The sequence below is a fragment of the Caretta caretta genome, chromosome 4 (genome assembly GCF_965140235.1).
Source record: "Caretta caretta isolate rCarCar2 chromosome 4, rCarCar1.hap1, whole genome shotgun sequence".
NCBI lineage: Eukaryota > Metazoa > Chordata > Testudines > Cheloniidae > Caretta > Caretta caretta.
Window position 1 is genome coordinate 69,515,500 of NC_134209.1, and position 19,997 is coordinate 69,535,496.

Here is a 19,997-nt window from a genome sequence, read left to right on the forward strand (position 1 = left end):
ATATCTACCTGCATTACTCAACTTATTAGATTCTAGGGTTGAGATCATCAAGCAAGGCACAGTGAAGGACTACATTAAATAAAATTATGTAATTACTTGCTTGAAATTGTATGCATCTGCCTCCTGTTAGTTCCTTTTACTTTAATTAAGGTAATTATTTCAAAGTATTAGCACAGGAAAGTTTTGTGTTTGATGTGGAAAAAAGTGGGTTTGGAGAATGGATATGAAGGAGAAACTGTTTGACACAGAGGATCAGAGAGAATATTCCAGTTATATAAGGCAGCATTGGAGAAGGGCAGAAGAACCATACGGAGAAGAAGCATGAAATGTAGAGTACATGGTACAGCATAAGACTTAAGGAGGAGAGTAACAGGAGATAAATGATTAGAGGTACTATAGGCAGGGAAAGAACTGTGCAGCACTCATAGTACATTATTGATCTACTTTATTATGCAGAGTTTAGGAAAAGAGGACTCAGAAATAAATGTTCTAGCTAGCATAACATATTTTTATATTTAGTAACAGCTGCAACAGCAGGAACGGATACTTCATAACATTAGCACTCGATTGTTTATTTTGTTTCTAGATAAATTGGCTTTGTACACACAAAAGAAAAGAACATGGTCATAAAGACCAATAATTCAGTTCCCTAATTTAACTATATTTAAAACTTCCTATACAGTGGGGGATGAGGGAAGTCCACTGAATGCATATGATGAAGTGAGCTGTAGCTCACAAAAGCTTATGCTCAAATAAATTGGTTAGTCTCTAAGGTGCCACAAGTACTCCTTTTCTTTATGGTGTAACTGAATACTTAATTTATGCATGTAATTACCCCAAATGGGTACACAAATTAGGTATTTGCATATACAAATTACCAAATAAAGGACAACTGGAGTAGTGGATGACCCACATTATGTGTCTTCCCCACTGATACTAAATGCAACAGCAGCTTTGCTAATTAAACTTGAAGTCCTTCACAGACTGTTCCTGCCTTAGCTATCATTTCTAATACAGTACCAAGACAATGACCTCAACCTTCATTCCGCAAATTATTCCATTCTTCCATAATTTTTTTTAAAAAGTTTTCCAACAGGCACCTTTGCATTTTTCCCGTGCCATCTCTCGTTCATGGGAGCAGCTTTCTATAAATATCCAAAATCATCTCATTGTCCTCTCTCAAATCTTTCTCATATGTGAAGGCTACAAAAAGGCCCCAAGAAAACAACAAACAATACTTAGGCAGCTGGAATGCTACCACACTTTATCATGCTGATCAATTATCATTTCATTATTTCTGTGTGCTCCCCAGGTCTACTTATTGTTTCTGCCTGCTGCCTATAGTCTTACATTGGATTGTTAGCTCTTCTGGGGCAGAGATTGTCTATTTTATTAGATATTTATCTAGTATCTGGCACAATGGGAACCTGGCCTGCGGGATTAGCACAACAAAAGTAATTAAATAAGAGCCATAATCTATCCCCAGCCTTCATACAAGCTTCCCATTGTCATCAGCAGGACACCCACTTTGTAATGCCAACCTAGTCAAAGGTCCAAAGTTTTGTAGGGCTGGTCCACAGATAAAGACTGATTCTTCTGAATTGCTGGCCCTTGTGCTTCTTTTTAGGTTCATAATCTGCATGGTCCAATGAAGAAAAGATGCTCTAGTTTCAGTAATGTTAACAATTTAGGGTAAAGCAAGGAAACTAGAAACCAATAATTATAAAATTCTTCTCTGAGTAATGTTTTTCAAATTGCAAAATGGAATAGAATGAACGAATAAGTGAATGAATGATATCTATTTTCAGGTTTGGCATATTATGTTTCACAAAGTTTTAGGCTAATTTAAATATATTAGGTCTGAAAATGTACAGTAATCCCACAACAGCAAGATATCTGCCAAATTAAACTTGCATTGCAGATCAGGGAAAGGTTGGAACTGGCAAAACAACAGAACGTTTGTCAGTACACTAGGGTACACATTTTAATTTACAATTCATTCATGACTGGTATTGGTGGAGGGGTTTGGTTGTGGGGAAATCAGGTTTTACTTACTCAGTCAACTGTTATCCTATGACAGGCAGCAAAATACGAAGCAAGAAACGAAACAGCAAAAATGCCCATTTTTCCAAAAGCAGTACCTTCAGTTGAAATAAGCATAAGTAGAGAATGAGAGCACTGCTTATAATCACATTATGTAGAACAGGAAGAACAGCTATTCCATGACTTGCAAAGAAAGCAGAAACCTTGCAATCATAACTTGAAAATTTATCTCAATTTACCTGAAATTTTATTTCTTCTAATGGGAAAGTCCATAAATGATTACAATGGACCTTCCCGCTCTGCTCTTCCTGGAGGCAGAACCAGACCTGTAAGTCAAGACAGGCTGAAAGTGGCCACACCCCTAAAGACCTAGCCTGTTTGAGATACTTCTAAAACTGCTCTGAAGAGCTACTTCCCCCTAGGCATTAAACAAGTAATTAAGCATAGCAAGAAAAACATACGAACATTTCCTTCCCAACAGACAACTTCAAATTCCATCCCTAACACCAGTGGACAAATCTCATGGACAAAACGGGGGCGGGGGAGATATAAAAACATAAAGGCTAACCTCGGAGCATTAAAACTTGTGCTGGTAGGGATGGATCTATGCACTTTCTCGCCAGAAGAAAAGACGACATTTTAGGGTAAGCTAAGATAAATTTTTGTATTCTTCCTTGCATAGAAAGTTCACAAATCCATTACAATGGGAATGCCAATAGCAATACATAACCAGAAAGAGAAAGAAAGGATGAATAACTATAAACAACATGAAGGAGATACATCTTCTATTTTCAATAGTTAAAGGGAGAGCACAGCAGACAGAACCTTCCTTGCAAAAAACAGGGACTCATGAGGCCCACACATTTAAATTTGTAAAACTCAGTGAAGGGATGGAAAGATAATTACACAGCAACCCTAAAAAACTCTTTTTATATAGGCTTGAAAGGATTTGACTTCTATCAGTAAATGTCAATTTCACTGTACATACAAACCCACAAAAAATATTTCCATCGATTACAATTGAAATTTACAGATAGGCAAAGTAAAAATGCTGCCTGAAAACTTATTAGAGTTTGATTTAAGGCTATTTAATTCGTATATTTTGTCACATAATGTTGACAATCTGTGTTCAATGGTTATAAATAGGGCTGTCGATTAATCACAGTTAACTCACGCACTTAACTCAAAAAAATTAACTGCAATTAAAAAAATTAATTGTGATTAATCGCACTGCAAAACAATAGAATACCAATTGAAATTTATTAAATATTCTTGATGTTTTTCAACATTTTCAAATATATTGATTTCTATTACAGCACAGAATACGACATGTACAGTGCTCACTTTATATTATTTTATTACAAATATTTGCACTGTAAATATAATAAAAAATAGTATTTTTCAGTTCACCTCATACAAGTACTGTAGTGCAATCTCTATTGTGAAAGTGTAACTTACAAATGTAGATTTTTTTTGTTACGTAACTGCACTCAAAAACAAAACAATGTAAAACTTTAGAGACTACAAGTCCACTCAGTCCTACTTCTTGTTCAGCCAATCGCTAAGAAACAAATTTGTTTACATTTACAGGAGATACTGCTGCCTGCTTCTTATTTACAACATCACCTGAAAGAGAGAACAGGCGTTCGCATGGTACTTTGGTAGCCGGTGTTGCAAGGTATTTATGTGCCAGATATGCTAAACATTTAAATGCCCCTTCATGCTTCAGCCACCATTCCAAAGGACATGCTTCCATGCTGCTGATATTCGTTAAAAAAATAGTGAGTTAATTAAATTTGTGACTGAACTCCTTGGGGGAGAATTTCATGTCCCCTGCTCTGCTTTACTCGCATTCTGCCATATATTACATGTCACAGATGATGACCCAGCACATGTTGTTCGATTTACAAACACTGTCACTGCAGATTTGACAAAATGCAAAAAAGGTACCAATGTGAGATTTCTAAAAATAGCTACAGCACTCAACCCAAGGTTTAAGAATCTGAAGTGCCATCCAAAATCTGAGAGGGATGTGGCGTGGAGCATGCTTTCAGAAGTCTTAAAAGAGCAACATTCAGATGTGGAAAGTACAGAACCCAAACCACCAAAACAGAAAATCAACCCTCTGCTGGTGGCATCTGACTCAGATGATGAAAATGAACATGCATCGGTCCGCTCTGCTTTGGATCGTTATTGAGCAGAACCAGCCATCAGCATGGATGCATATCCTCTGGGATGGTGGTTGAAGCATGAAGGGACATAAGAATCTTTAGCGCATCTGGCACGTAAATATCTTGCTACGCTGGTTACAACAGTGCCATGAGAATGCCTGTTCTCACTTTCAGGTGATATTGTAAACAAGAAGCAGGCAGCATTATCTCCTAAAAATGTAAACAAACTTGTTTGTCTGAGTGATTGGCTGAAGTAGGACGGAGTGGACTTGTAGGCTCTTGTTTTATTTTTGAATGCAGGGGGTTTTTTTTACATAATTCAACAATTTGTAAGTTTAACTTTCCTGATAACGAGACTGCACTACAGTACTTATATTAGGTGAATTGGAAATACTATTTCTTTTGTTTTTTACAGTGCAAATATTTGTAATAAAAAATAAATATAAAGTGAGCACTGTACACTTTGTATTGTGTTGTAATTGAAATCAATATATTTGAAAATGTAGAAAACATCCAAAAATATTTAAATAAATGATATTCTGTTATTGTTTAACAGCACGATTAATCGCGATTAATTTTTTTTTATCACTTGACAGCCCTAGTTATAAAGCTTTAGTTTTTTTATCCTAAACATCTGTCAATTTCAGTCTGACCTCACACACACAATGTGTGTGCAACTGTGAACATTAACATTGCTAAAAATTAAAAAGAAAACATCAATATTATCCCACCAAATGATAAAAAAATTAAAAGTTCTGTCAAGCCTATTTATATGTTGCATATGATCCTGCAGGCCAGGAGGTTGCTAAGAGTGAGTGATCACACAACATTCCAAAAGGAAAAAAGGCTTCTGCTATGGTAAAATTCTGCCATGACCATTTTAGCCATCTAATAAATGAACCCTTGGCTTTATTTATTTATTGGGCAAAGGATGCTTGTTTGATTATAGAACAAATGACAAATGGAGCTAGAGATTTTCTGAACTGCTGAGTTTATTCAATATTCATTTCTGCCCCCCCCCCTTTTTTTTGTAAGTACCACGCATAAAGAGGAGACATGCATGTGAACTTGTCCCATCATCTTGAACTCTGCATCTTTTTGGCTGTTTAATCTCTGAAGGGCCAGAGACTTTAAACTGAAGCCAGAGGTTCCCCAGAAGCTGCCTCCTGGGTCTGCCCTGAAAGACACTTTGAATAGACAGATCACTCTGTCACTCTTAGGATCTAAATGGTAATTTATTAGTGTGTGCATGTTTGCTTGATTTAACCTGTAAGTAACTCTCTTATTCCTTTTGCCTGGTTAGTTTATTACAGGATTGGCTACAGGCGTTGTCTTTGGTGTAGGATCTAGAGTACATTGATCTGGGGTAAATGATTGGTCTCTTGGGACTGGAAGCAACCTGATATGGTGTGATTTTTGATGTAAGTGAGCATTTATCACTAAGTCCAGTTTGTCTGGGTGGCAAAATAGAGAGAGTTTAAGGGGACTGTCTGACTCCATGGTAAAACTGTTATTGTGGTCCATGAGTTCACATTTGTTACTGACTTGGTGAAATCTAATTAATGAACCACCGGTTTGGGGTGTCTGCCGATGTAGGCACTCAAAGTCGTGAGCCATTCCAGTCAGCATGACACTAGTACCTCCTTGGTTTTTTCTATATAAGTCATTGCTAAAGTATTGTCAAGACCTGAGAACTACGTTTTGAGTAATCAGGATTATGTAGAAGAATCAGATATGCCCTAACAGTCCTAAAGTCAAGCCAACTAAAAATGCAGGAACTTTGCTTGTCTGTTATATGTGGGTGAAGTTGGTCCCTGAACAAGTTCTCCAGACGATGAAACTGGTATTGATGGTCACCACCAACCCTCTGATATTTTGACATCTTGTGGTATTCCAATTATCTACTTTCTTGTAGCTAAAACGAGAAAGATTGCAATACTCCTTTCAGCATTGGGACTAGACAAGATAGGTATGAATGGTCCTGTGGGTTCAGGTAAAAAAAGGAAATTTCTGCAGAGGATGCATGTGGAATTTCACCCATGGAACCACATTAATAGTAATATTGCTCTCCTGAATAGCAGTGTCAGAGCCCTGGCAAATGTGACTAAATAACTGACTCTACTGTAGCCACCAGCTTCTGAAACCTGTCCTCTGGTAGAAAAACTCTCAAAACTGGTAACTACAATGACCCCCTCATGTAATACAGAAAGAAAAGGAGTACTTGTGGCACCTTAGAGACTAACCAATTTATTTGAGCATGAGCTTTCGTGAGCTACAGCTCACTTCATCGGATGTAGCTCACGAAAGCTCATGCTCAAATAAATTGGTTAGTCTCTAAGGTGCCACAAGTACTCCTTTTCTTTTTGCGAATACAGACTAACACGGCTGTTACTCTGAAACATGTAATACAGAGTCACTTGTTTCCTGGTGGGATTGAAAAATCAATATCCAGAACCATATAATTCTTATTTAGATGAGACAGGAAGAGACTATATCTAAAAACATATTTCAATATTGTACTTCTACATCCATTTTGTACCCTCCAAAATAATCCCATGCAAAAGAAATAAGCTAATTCAAAAAGTATTCATAAAGTCAAGGAGTAAATAAATCACCTCACACTAAAAAAAGGTTTGCTGTTGGTGTGGAGTAAAAAACTATCAATGCCTAGTTTGAACATCTTAAAGTTACACAGCTTCATAATGTACCTTAATAGCTAAAACACAAGACAAATACTGGATTTAAAGAGATGGCAACTACAAATATAGAATCTACAAGATCTTATTTAGCTCAAAAAGCAAGACACATCACAGGCAACTTTTGAGCATTTGCCTAAAAACCTTTTTCATAATGAAAAGCAAAAGAAACCTATGAAATGGAGAGGAGACATGGCACCATTTTTCCACGGGACTCAGCTGTCTTTATGCTAAAAGGGTCTAGCTCTTAAAAGGTCCTCTACACAGATCTGGACACAAGGGAACCAGCCAAAGCTCCTCAACTGATGTAACTACATAGTGATAGTAGAACCACAGACAGAGCTGTGTGCAATGTAACATATACTGTCAATGCACGTCTTGTTGCCCTGTTCTTTCACAGAGACAAACAACTTTTAGGCTTCTGGAGCTGATGAAGAATAAGAAGCATATTACACATAGACTCCGCCAAAATGAAGTAATATTTTGGCATCATTGACTAGTAATCAGTGACTTTGAGCTATAACACTAACAGATTTTCCATTCAATAAAATGTAGCTTCTTCATTTCTTTTTCCTGAAGTATAAATAGGAAGCCTCTGTCGTGCCTGGTTTTCTGTCACAGAATAGGCAAAACCAGGCATTTAGGAGCAGGACGCTGGGGAAAGAGCTGAACTTTCATGCAAGCACCTAATAAAGCTTCACCTTTAATGTTAGAAATTCAGGTGTAGTTTAACCTAGATGTGAAGAAGAGTGTAGTAAGGTGGAATGGCCTCTCTCCAAACTGGAGTGTGAGGGACCATTACAGTCCCCTGGGTGGGCGGAGCCAAATCCACCCCCACCCCCCTCATCGGAAGTATTAGGGCGGGACAGGAAGTAGAAAAGGAAAGCGCTGGAGATCAGTTGCTGCTGAGCCACAGGAGAGAGTGGACATCTCTTCTAGGGAGCAGATGCCTCTGTGAGAGCCCAACCCAGCCCCAGAGTTGACTGGCACCTTGCCATCAAGGGAGGCAGACAAGGACCCCGAGGAGCTGCTGGCATTACCAGTGGCCAAAGACCTGGAGGAGACAGGGGATCTTTGGACCACTGGACTTTACACACAGACTGAGGTAGGAAGTAGCCCACGGGGATCAGACTCTAGTCCGGTTCTGCTGCCAGAGTGAGAGTCAGCATGTTGTGGCTGGAATCCCGCTGACCCAGTGGCAGATCACTCTGCCACTGTTAGGGGCCCTGGACTGGGACGCTGTGGAGTCAGGTGGGACCGTGTCCCCCTAGCCCCTGCCACTCCACCCCTGGGGCGGCAGCCTCCCCTCCATAGGCCAGGAGGCCTGTGTTGGCGCTCACCCGCTGCCTAAGCCCCTAGACTGCTTTGGTACTCACCCCCTGCCTGAGCCCCTAGACTGCTACAGCTCTGCCTTGAATATAGGCCAGAGCCCTGTTTGTGGCTCTGCTCCACCCAGAGGAAGCCAGAGTCCCTCTACAGACTGTTTGTAGCTGTCTGCCCCAGCCACATGGCTGCAGGCTAAGTTAAAGACTGTTTGTGTCTCTGCCCCGCCCAGAGGGCCAGAGCTCCCTGATAGACTAATTATAGGCTGTTAATTCCTGTCTGCCCCAGCCAGGTGGCTGTGGGCTAAACACTGTTGTGCTTCACTCCGCCCAGGGGCTGGAACTCTCCCCTGTAAGACGGTTACCTGCAATCTGCCAGCAGTGAGGCAGCATGGCCTCCCCCCTACTCAAGTGTGAGGGACCACTACAAAGATTCCAGGAAGCTTTCATTAATAAACAACATTAACCTGCCCCTGTGCTTCATTTCCAACATGTAAAGACAACTTAAGAAGTTTGTTCTGGATGGTCCAAAACTGAAGCCATCCTCCTCCTGTAGTCTTCAATTCAAAATAATCTGGGAAAGACAGAGTTGTGTTCCTCATGTTTCCATCCAGAGACTCTGAAAAAGGAGCTGGGTTTTGCTGTAACGTCTTCTGTGCAGCACACCAATTCTCATTTACAGAACCTTTGGAAGAGTATTAGGATAAGATTCTTGTGGCACAAATGCAGTCCCTGTCTCTCCCCTCATGATGTAGCACTAGAGCAGTTCTGCCTCACTTTTCCAAACAGAGTTTTCAGCACGCTTTGGTTTATGGATGTGGCTTATCCTTTAGCCAAGTCACAGAGTTTACCTCCTTTCAGGGTAGCAGAGTCTCCAAGTCGAAGTCCAACATAAACACAAACCAAAAGAATCTTCAGTTCTATTGGGCTCAGTTTTTAGCTCCCTTCCTTTCAGGCAGACTCCAGCATCAGTGTCTTGCCATAGCACTCATGAGCAGGTTTCCTGGTAAGAAATTCAAGTCTGTGTCAGTCCTACCCTCTGCAGACCACCGTCTTCATTCAACTTCTGGCCCCAGCCATGCTTCTCGTACAATATGGGAGCTGCCGGTCTGCTCTCCTTTCTAATCAGCTCTGAACTGAGCTGGTTCTCTTCTTTTAACCACCCCTTCCAAACCTGACAGCTGTTGTACATTAATCAGATGTTGCTGATGGTGCCTGGAGCACCTCATTAACCCTTCCTGGCCAGTCTGGGATTCATAAACTGCATCACAATGCTGCAGAGCAGAAACATGTATATGTGTAACTGAGGACAAGGTAGCAGAGAGCACTCAAATGCTAGGCCTATGTACAGTAATCAATATATCCCTGGGGCCCAGAACATTTATTTTACACATGCGCATGTCAAGGGATCCAGAGTGCTCTACTGCAGAGGTTACAAAAATGGAATGAGAGCGGAGTCAGGACAAGGGTACTCACCTAACTTTAATTCCAAACATTCCAATTGGCAAAGAAGTGCCTAAGTACTCCTGTCACTGATTTTCTAGGATTCCAGATTCACATTCAGGGAGAATGAGCAGCCAATTCTCGAAGGAGAAAAAAGCCATTCAGACCGCTCACTTGAATTAGAGGAAGGTAGTTTGTGATTCATGTTTTGTTTAGAATTCATCTGACATGCTGCAATTTATTTCTTTTATCTTGCATTGATTTGGCAGAATGTTTTTCATATTACATTTGAAAATCATGAATTGTTAGTGAAGCACAAGGTGTCTTTTTGAAATAGAAAAACTGAACCAGTGACTTGTCTTACATTATTAAATTACTATGTAAAATTGCAGGTTGTCATAGCTGTACAAGAAATGGTTTTGCTTGCTATTGCACTACCACTCAGTCCATTGTGTTTAGCCATTCCCTTGCTACATCAGCTTTTGCCACCTAACCAAAACAGGTATAGAAAATATTTTGCTGTAACTCAAGATATTGTGAGAAATGATTATGGTTGTAGGAGCAAGGTAAAATCAGATGGAAAATGCTTTTGTACCTATTCTGTTGTGACATCCAGGAAACAATTTCAACTCCCAGCCAAGAATTCTGAAGATCTGAGGTGGGGTTCAGGAAAGAAAAGAGGTGTAGAAATCGGAAACTGTTGGAGGGATGACACAAAGAAAGGAAGGCAGTCTAATGGGTATTGGCAACTGTGTGTCAGGGAGCCAGCACATGAGGAAAGAGGAAAACAAAGTGACTAGGCAAACAGATGGAGCCAAAAAAGTTGGGAAAATCCCAAGTGACAGTGGCATTAGTGGGTGCATGATTCACCCATGACATCCTGTGGTACTCCAATTATCGACTTTGTTGTAGCCAAAAAACCAACCAAACAAAAAAAAATTGCAAGAGTCCTTTTGGCACTGGTAAAAGAGTTAGTAGAAGAGGAGCTGTAGACTCGCAACAGAGGTCCAGTTCTTTCTACAGACAGGGTTGCAGCACACAGTCTAATGGTTAAGGCAGGGGAATCAAAAAAATAAAAAAAAATCTGATTTATATTCCCAACTCTTCTATTGACTGCAAGAATTTGGGAAGTCACTTTACCTTTTTGTGCCTCTGTTTTTCCAACTATAAAAGGGAGATAATACCTTTTTAAAGTTCTTAAAGATAACCAGAAAAAAGTTGCAATAAAGGTACAACGACTTTTATTATTTTAACACCAGCTTTCATCAAAGCACTTTAGACATTAATTAACCATCAACTCACCGGCAAGGTGCTTTAGTATGCCACCCATTTTGCAGGTAGGTAAACGGTTGCGCAAAGTATGTAAGTGATTTGCTCAGGGACACTTGGTGTAATCAGTGGCAGAACTCTGTCCTAACACACAATCTACTGCAATAACCACAAGCCATCACTCCTTCAGAGTCTAAAAAGTGAAAGAAGGAACCAGTTATAATCAAAGAACACCACTTTCTAGTTTATTTATCAAGCTTTTTTATACCGAATAATAGAAATATAAAGCTAGAAGAAACCTCAAGAGGTCACCTAGTCCACCCCACCCTGCACTGAGGCAGGACCAAGTATTCCTAGACCATACCTGACAAGTATTTGTCTAACTTGCTCTTTAAAACCTCCAGTGATGGGGACTCCCCAACTTCTCTTGAAAGCCTATTCCAGTGCTTAACTATCCTTGGAGTTGGAAATTTTTTCCTGATATCTAACCTAAATCTCCCTTGATGCAGATTAAGACCATTACCTCTTGTCCTATCCTCACTGGACACTGAGAACAACTGATCACTGTCATCCCTATAAAGGCCCTCAACATACTTTAAGACTTATCAGTCTTTTTAAGACTAAACATGCACAATTTACTTAACCTTTATTCATAGGTAATATTTTCCAAAACTTATCATTTTTGTTCTTCTCTGAACTCCATCCAATTTGTCTATATCTTTCTTGAAGTGCAGCACCCAAAACTGGACAAAATTCTCCAGTGAGACTTCACCAGTGTCAAGTAGAGTGGAACATTTCCCATGCCTTACACTCCTGTTAATACACCCCAGGAAGATACTAGCTAGGACACTCCTGTTAATACACCCCAGGAAGATATTAGCTCTTTTTTTGTTTGTTTTGGCAATTGCATCTCAGTGTTGGCTCATTCACTTAGGGATCCACTACAACCCCCAAATCCTTTTCTTCAGTACTACTGCCTAACCAGTTATTCCCCATTTTGTAATTGTGCATTTGATTTTTCCTTCCTTAGTGTAGTACTTTGCATTTGCCTTTATTGAATTTCATCTTGTTGATTTCAGGCCAGTTTTCCAATTTAAAAAGGTCATTTTTAATTCTAATCATGTCCTCCAAAGTGCTTGCAACCACTCCTGGCTTGGTGTCGTCTGCAAATTTTATATGCTATATCCAGTAATAACCATACTGGACTCTGCTGACTCATCACTGAAGCAATATTTGTTGATAAGCTACCTAAACCATCTTACTAACACAAGAAGAAGCTACAGCTAAAACAGAAGTATCATCTGTCATTGTAATTTTACATTGCCAGACTTGGTAATGATGATCAGTGACAAACAGAAATACCACCTGCTCATGCTGTGTGGAAGTTTGGAGCAGACAAATGGTGTAAGTGGGGCTCAAGAGCTGCTTACTACGAGTTTCCTTGATAGGGAAGAAGAGACAGCAAGGAGAAGAGCAGACACTCCATTCTTTTTTCAAGGTGAGGGAGGACGTCCAAATATGATTGAGTGTGTGTGGGAAAGTAAGGGGATGAACTGGAAGAGAGAAGTAGGGGACAGAGATTTAAGGGGAGCGGGGGAAGAACAGAAGACCAATGTAAGGAAAGAAGGAAGATACACAAGTGATTGGAGAGGAGGAATAGGAAATACTAAACAACAACAAATACTGAAAACAATTCAATAAAAGATGTGCTATGTCAGGAAAGAAAAAGTAAGCATATCAAAACCATTGTAAGTACAATAAAAGTTCATCAAATTGAACTTTGAATCACTGTTACAATTAAGTACAGTGAACAGCCGGAAACTATTTTATTCTTTTAAATTGGAGAAGCAGGCTCAGGGTAGAGTTGGCAAGAGAGCTCAGTATTCTTCATTTTAGCTACAAGGTTTAGCCCATAAGCTAATAAGAAAAGGGGGAAATGTCTCATGTAGTTGACCAACCTTCCCGTCACACAAGAAACTTGGACCATTTATTTAACTTAAATTCATCTAGGTCCTTGAGAATATCTTGAGAATAGGCAGAGGATTGTTCAAATTTGCATGGGTTTTTAAGTACACATTGAAGCCAGCTTATTCTCCTTTCCCAAAGAGGAGAAAGCTGGTGTCAAAAAAAGGCCCAAAACAAGAGTAGAGAGATAATAGGAACAACTAAGCCAACCCTGTAAATAATCCTTCTTACCTCATTGTAGGAAACAAAGCTTTCTTCCACCAAAAACTAAAAAAACTGCATCCCAGATGCCCCTTCACCCCAGAGCCCACACCCCCAGCCAGAACCCACACCCCAGCCCTGACCCCCCTCCCACACCCCAAACCGGAGGCCCCTCCCGCACCCCAAACCCCTCATCCCAACCCCACCCCAGAGCCCGCACCCCCAGCCAGCGCCCTCACTCCCTCCTGCACCACAACCCCTTGTCCCAGCCTGGTGAAAATGAGCAAGTGTGGCGGATAGCAAGCAAACTTGCTGTATTCTGACAATTAGAGCCCTGTGCGGATACAAAATTTAAATCTGCAGATATAAATTGGTATCTGCAGAGCTGCAGGGCTCTAATGGGAACTGCAGCGAAGAAAGCAGCAATCTGATGGGCAACTGCTCCCAGGAGCCAGAACCCCAAGCCAGCAGTTCCTTTGGCTTGGGTGTACCGCCCAAGCCCTGCCCACTGGGGTGGGCACCAGGCTCATGGCAGCTGTCCCTGGACACGCTGGTGCAGTGGGTGGGACTGGTGCGGTACAGCCATGCTGGAGGAGCTGCTGGCATGGGGCATTGACTCCTGGGAGCGGCGGCCCAACAGGCTGTTGCTTTTGCTGCTGTGGTTCCCAATAGAGCCCTGCAGCTCCTGATTTATATCTGCAGATACAAATTTTATATTCATGCAGGGCTGTACTGACAATCAGAAGAGATGTGATGGTACACACGCGCACACACACGCACAAAGAGTGCGCCAGTAAAAAAAAAAAAAAAAAGCAGCTAATATTTCAATAACCCAAATACTGAAAAAAGATTTTTACAATTGTAAATTTCCCCTGAAGGCCAACATCTTGTGCACGTTAAAAGTTAGCTCAGAGCAATTTTTTTTATAGCCTAGAATTAAATGCTGATAAAAAAAGGATTTAAAATGCAAGTGCTGACACAACCTTAACTACAGCATTTTGCACTATAGAGCAGTACAGCTATAATTAAAAAGACAACTTACATCAAGTAAAAAGCTTCCCTGCAAGCCTTTTTAATGGATCAATACTTCAACACCATCAGCAACTCAACAGGCTAAGGGAAGAGATGGAAAAAATTAGGCTCGTTAAGCAATTAAGGAAAATAACTTGCCTGAATACAAGGGTCTTTTGAAGGCTCTGGAAAGCTGATTGTAAAAGATATCCCTGAATTTATTATTTACTTCTAGAATTAACCACAAAACATAGGGATTGCTTAACATCACATACTAATACAAAAAATCCATGTCTGTTGTTCTGATTTTCTTGCATTACAGAGTGGCTGCAAAAAATTGTTAAAGATGCAATAAGAAAGCTGACTTAAAATTGGGGGCAATCACTATTAGAAAGCTGCAGAAGAGAAGCTCTAAATAACTGAAAATATATTAGGGAGAAAGCTGCAGTGTATATGACTCAATTTACAGAAATACAGTAAACTGAGTTTTTAAAGCAACCAGCAATATGGTAAGCACATATTGAACTAGCTCTCTTTTCCATAAATTTAGCAGTAAGATCTTTAAGGCAGAGAACCAATGAACTTTCACTATTCATTGCAGAAAAGACCTGATTTGTGCAGTTTGGTACCTGGTGATGTGAAACAGCCACAGCTAGAACAGGAAGATTTTTAAGCTACCTGTATATGTAAAGTTTCTTGAAGGGCCCGGCAATAGATCAAAATGAACTTGTAAGTTCCCTACTGTAGTGAAGGAGTCATCCAGAAATCTGAGGATTCTTCCACAGCATGGAATGATCACTTTCTGGTGACCCTGGCTAGATTTGCACGTTCATCTGCCCCATGTCTATGGCAGCCTTTAGTAAAATTTGAAGGAAAGGCCACTGGAAGCTTTCATGGCAGCTAACCACGCTGCTTTTATTTTTATTTCTCTTCTCATTGAGGGGAATTATCTGGGCATTTCTGTGTTCTCTGAGCATACACTCTTACCTCAGGCAAATTGCCTCATTTTAAAATGCTTTAATTTTTCACTCTGTAGTTCTATTATTGCCAACAAGCTTAGTATTGTTCACTTACAAGATAGACAGAAAAGTGGCAGTACAGAATCTTCATTTTGGTTGGGAATAGCAAGGTACAAATGTTTATGTATGACAATTTTTTTTCTCTCCCTCTTTCTGTCGTGTGAGGAAGGGATTTTTCCATTTTATCTTCTTAGGATATGACCCTGCAAGCCCTTAGTAGCATTCAAGTAAATGTACTATACGCCCAAAATAGTGGTTTGCAGGATCAGGGCTTCCAAACAAAATTTTCAAACATGACTACACGGATTTTGGATGCCCAAACCGGCACATTTTAAAGGGCTCGGATTTTCATGATGTGTCGAGAACCCATCCTTAGCTAATCAAGCCTCATAAAAATATCTCTGGGTAGGCACACATCGAAAATGTAGACTTAAGTTTGTATTCGGCTACATCTTTTACATTTTGTAAGGCACGGCCAATGGTATACCCTCATCTGGAATATTGTCTTCATTTTTCATCATCTCATTTCAGAAAAGGTATTGCAAAAATAGAGATGGTTCAGAGGTGGGCACAATGAATGGTACGTGGACGTGGAAAAATCTTCTATACAAAGACATCAAAAACAATGAGGCTGCTGAAGTTAGAGAGGAGACATGATAGAGAGATATACAAAATAATTAACAATTCAAAATGTAAATCAGGCACTCTAATTTACCTGCTCAAACTTCAAGGAGATTATCAATGAAACTGAACAGCAACAGTTTTTTGAAAGTCATAAAAGGATTTTTTTTGTTTTTACACAATATATAATTAACCTTTGGAACTAATTGTCGCAAGAAACCATTGAAATCAACAACTTTGCAGGATTCAGAATAGGACTGTACATTTATATGGATAATAAGAAAATCAAACTATACGATAGATAGGTTTTTAAAAAATTCTAGGAAGCACATTAATGCTTATGCTTTGGGGGATAACTAACCTTTTCCTGATAGAGACTGGTGTAACAGACTGACAATATCCTGCAACATCCTGGACAAACCTTATGGAAATAAGATAAGCTTTATGGAATTAAGTTAACCGGATCAAGAAAAAGAAAGGATTTTTCAATAGACTGTTTTAAACAGGCTCAGGGCCTTCTTCCTGATCCAGCAAATAGGCAGGACCCCTGGTGGGCTCCAATCCTTAAGGAAGGGTTGAACAAACTGGGCTTACGGAGCCCCGTAAGACTTGGTGCCTGTTCTGAGCTGAAGATATGAACCTGAAACTGCAAAGAAATCCCTTGGATGGAGTGTTCAAAGACTGTTGTTACCAGAGGCCATGTTAGGGTTGGGGTGATCTCTGGTAAACTTGTTAGCATGTGTGTAGATTCTTTAAATGTTGTTAGTACGTCTTCTCTCTAGTCCTTTTAGCTTAAGAATAAAATAGGCTTGCATAAAAAGAGATGTGTGGTAACTAGAACTGTGGGTGGTCATACTGGTAACTGTCTCAGACGAGAAAGTAAGCAAGCTCGCTTACTTCTCTGCTGAGAATAACAGTGAAGGCAGGGAACTGTTCCGCCTGGAGATATTCCAGTCAGAAGGGTATCGAACCAAGAAAGATGATTGCCAAGGGAACCAGATGCTTGAGAGTGTGTGCCCTTGCAGAACCCATAGAGGAGGAATATAGGTGCAGTTGCCCTGAACTGTGACAGTTAAGAAGTGAGTTTCCCCCAACAATCATGTTGTTTGATAATTGTCCATTACAGGTGTCTTGCATCTCCCTCTGAAGCTTCTGATGCTGGCCAACAACAGAGACAGGATGCTGGAGTAGATGAACCTCAGATCTGACCTGCATGGCAATTTCTACAATCCTACATCTTAGAGTTTGTCACAAATCTGTTAAAACCTCCCTTAAACTGATACCACCAGTACAACTCTACCAGTGACAGGAACACTGCAAATACTAGTGAAGACTGACTGCTAGGAATGTATCCTGCATCACCTAACCATAAGCAGAATATGGTGATTAACATGCTTTGCTCTACCCTGGCACTTCCACTGTTGAAGCTATCCATGGAGCAGCACCAATATGAGATTTTCACAGAATTGTTATTGTAGGTGATGCCTTTCTGTGCCTCTCCACTTCCTCTACTACAACATCAGCAGCCTTGATTCATCACGAGTTGTCCAAGAATTATCCAAAGAGTTCTGTCAACCACTGATATTGACTAACAAGTTTTGGAACACTGGGGAAGTGCCAGAGCACTGGAGCTAATATTTTTTAAAAAGTAAATAAAATTACCTAGATTAGTCTGATACAACTGTCAAACAAAACTGGAAAGGGTGATATGGAATGCAACAGTCAAGCATTAAAGGAAAGTAGCATAATTAATGTCAGTCAACATGTTTTATGGAAAAAAACCAGATTGTGTCAAACAAACTTGATTTTTTAAAATGAGATAAGTTTGGTTGATAAAGGTAACTATTTGATGCAAGTTTCAGAGTAACAGCCGTGTTAGTCTGTATTTGCAAAAAGAAAAGGAGTACTTGTGGCACCTTAGAGACTAACTAATTTATTTGAGCATGAGCTTTCGTGAGCTACAGCTCACTTCATCGGATGCATACCGTGGAAACTGCAGCAGACTTTATATACACACAGAGAATATGAAACAATACCTCCTCCCACCCCACTGTCCTGCTGGTAATAGCTTATCTAAAGTGAGCATCAGGTTGGGCCATTTCCTGGAAATGTGTATATAAAGTCTGCTGCAGTTTCCACGGTATGCATCCGATGAAGTGAGCTGTAGCTCACGAAAGCTCATGCTCAAATAAATTGGTTAGTCTCTAAGGTACCACAAGTACTCCTTTTCTATTTGATGCAACACGCTTAGGCTTTTGCAAGAGGGTTGACTTACCACCACGTGACATTCTGGTTAAGTACAAAAAACCCTCAGTGTAGCACATATGAAATGGTTTAAAAACGGATGATTTCAACCAAAAAAAAAAAAAAGTCACTGTAAATAGGAAATCATCATCCAAAAGGGCTGTTTATAGGGTCCTGCAGGGATCTGTTCTTAGCCCAATATTACTGAGTATCTTTATCAGTGATATGAAATAAAATCATTGCTGGTAAAGTTTGCAGAGGACACAAAAATTGGCAGCGGTGGTAAATAATTGTATGAACTGGTCATTTCAACAGAGCTATCTGGATTGCTTGGTAAACTGGGCTCATTTGAACAACATGTATTTTAATATAGCCAAATGAAAGACAGCTTTGTTCATAGATTTGCAATGTAGGTAACACTTAAAGGATAAAGGACTGTATGCTGGAAAGCAGTGACTCTGAAAAGGATTTAACAGTAATGGTGTATAACCAAGTTAACATGAGCTTCTGGTGTGATACCATAATTAGGAGAACTAACAATCTTTGGAGGTATAAGCAGGCGAATACAGAGTAGGAGTAGAGAGGTGGTATTGCTTCTGTATATGACATTTGTGAATTACTGGAATACTGTGCCCAGTTCTAGTGACCACACTTTTAAGAGCATATCAAAAAAACGGAAAGGTGTCTGTAAAGAGCTATAAGAATGACTCAGGGTCTGGAAAACCTGCTTTACAATCATGGATCATGATCTGCAAACACCTACATGGGAAGATTGTTGGTCACAGAAGGCTCTTTAATCTAGCAGACAAAAGCATAGCAAGATCCAGTGGTCTGGGAAACACTAGACAAATTTAAATTAGAAATAAGGCACTTTTTAAAAAATATATAATGAGGGCAATGAATCATTTGAACAGCTTACCTTAAAAAAAAAAAAAAAAAAAGCAGCTCTATATAAAACAACAAGTACGTGTGATGCAGGAAATACTGGGTGAAATCTTTGGCCTGTATTACACAGAAGGTCAGACTAGATGCTCATAACAGTCTCTCAGGCCTTCAATCTATTAATCTTCCCTTCCTCCCGTTTCTTCTGTGAATGTTCTGATGATATCTCCTACACATGGAATGCTTTCCCCTTTCAGTTCTCCAGCCCACTAACGCCTCCTTACTAATCTATCCTCCAAAGATTTTGCTCCTCTTTGCTGTTTACAAAAGATGATTAAATTTAAAAATTAAGTTACTCCTCTGGGGCTTCCCAATATATTCTATCACTGTGTAACTGTCTTTTAGATTACACTCTCAACTCCAAGATTAGGACCTTTATTTTATTTTATTTTTTTTAATGTTAAAGTCATCAAGCAGGATTCATGCCTAACTGCGTAAGTACATAATCTTATTTACTGTTACCCTCATCACCTCTCTCTACTCCCTTCCTTGTGTCTGGTTTTTGAAACTCAGGAGTTGTGTCATGTAAAATTTAAGCTTTGAACTCCATTTTTTTTTAAAAAAAGGGTAAAACATACACCTTGCCTTACTAATGTGGCACCTAGCGCACTTTTGGGCTTTCAAAAAAGTTAACTGTGATAGAAATGGCAATTTCTGCAATATTGTAGACAAACCTTATTGAATTAAGTTTAAGTATCTTAGGAGTTCACTCTATTAAAAATGCATATGTTTAAGTGTTATTGTGGGATTCTATGTAACTTGTCCAGGACACATGACTCATGTAAGGATTGGGAAGTGTTAGGCTCAAAAGACTTTTAAACAATGGGTTACGACAAGAATGAACTGTCAGTTGAGTAAGTTTCCTAGGAAATACCTGGAGAAGGCGAATGCAAATGCCCACCCCTCTGGACCTGATCTTCTGAAGCTTCATCTAGGAAGGGAACCTTTATCTATGAATTACCAATTCCCAGGATCAAAAGGCCCAAGCAGCATAAAGGAGTAACTTACAGAGTCATGAGTGTTCTTATTGTAAGCAAAAGGACTTACTTG

The 19,997-nt window shown here is 39.8% G+C and overlaps 1 protein-coding gene across 8 annotated transcripts in view; it reads right to left on the bottom strand.

Annotated features, from left to right (window-relative positions):
* Window positions 1–19,997, bottom strand: part of FBXW7 (F-box and WD repeat domain containing 7) — a 249,601-nt gene that overhangs the window by 147,115 nt on the left and 82,489 nt on the right. The window contains exons 2-3 of one of the 8 annotated variants that reach the window (XM_048847366.2): window positions 14,153–14,223; window positions 10,978–11,137 (exon numbers count right to left, since the gene is read on the bottom strand). The exons of 5 other annotated variants lie outside the window; for them this stretch is intronic. The gene's annotated coding sequence lies outside the window, so the exon portion shown is untranslated. Of the gene's footprint in view, window positions 1–9,083; window positions 9,199–10,977; window positions 11,138–14,152; window positions 14,224–19,997 lie in introns of those variants that run through there. 2 more of the 8 variants (XM_048847368.2, XM_048847367.2) reach the window with 2 other exon arrangements.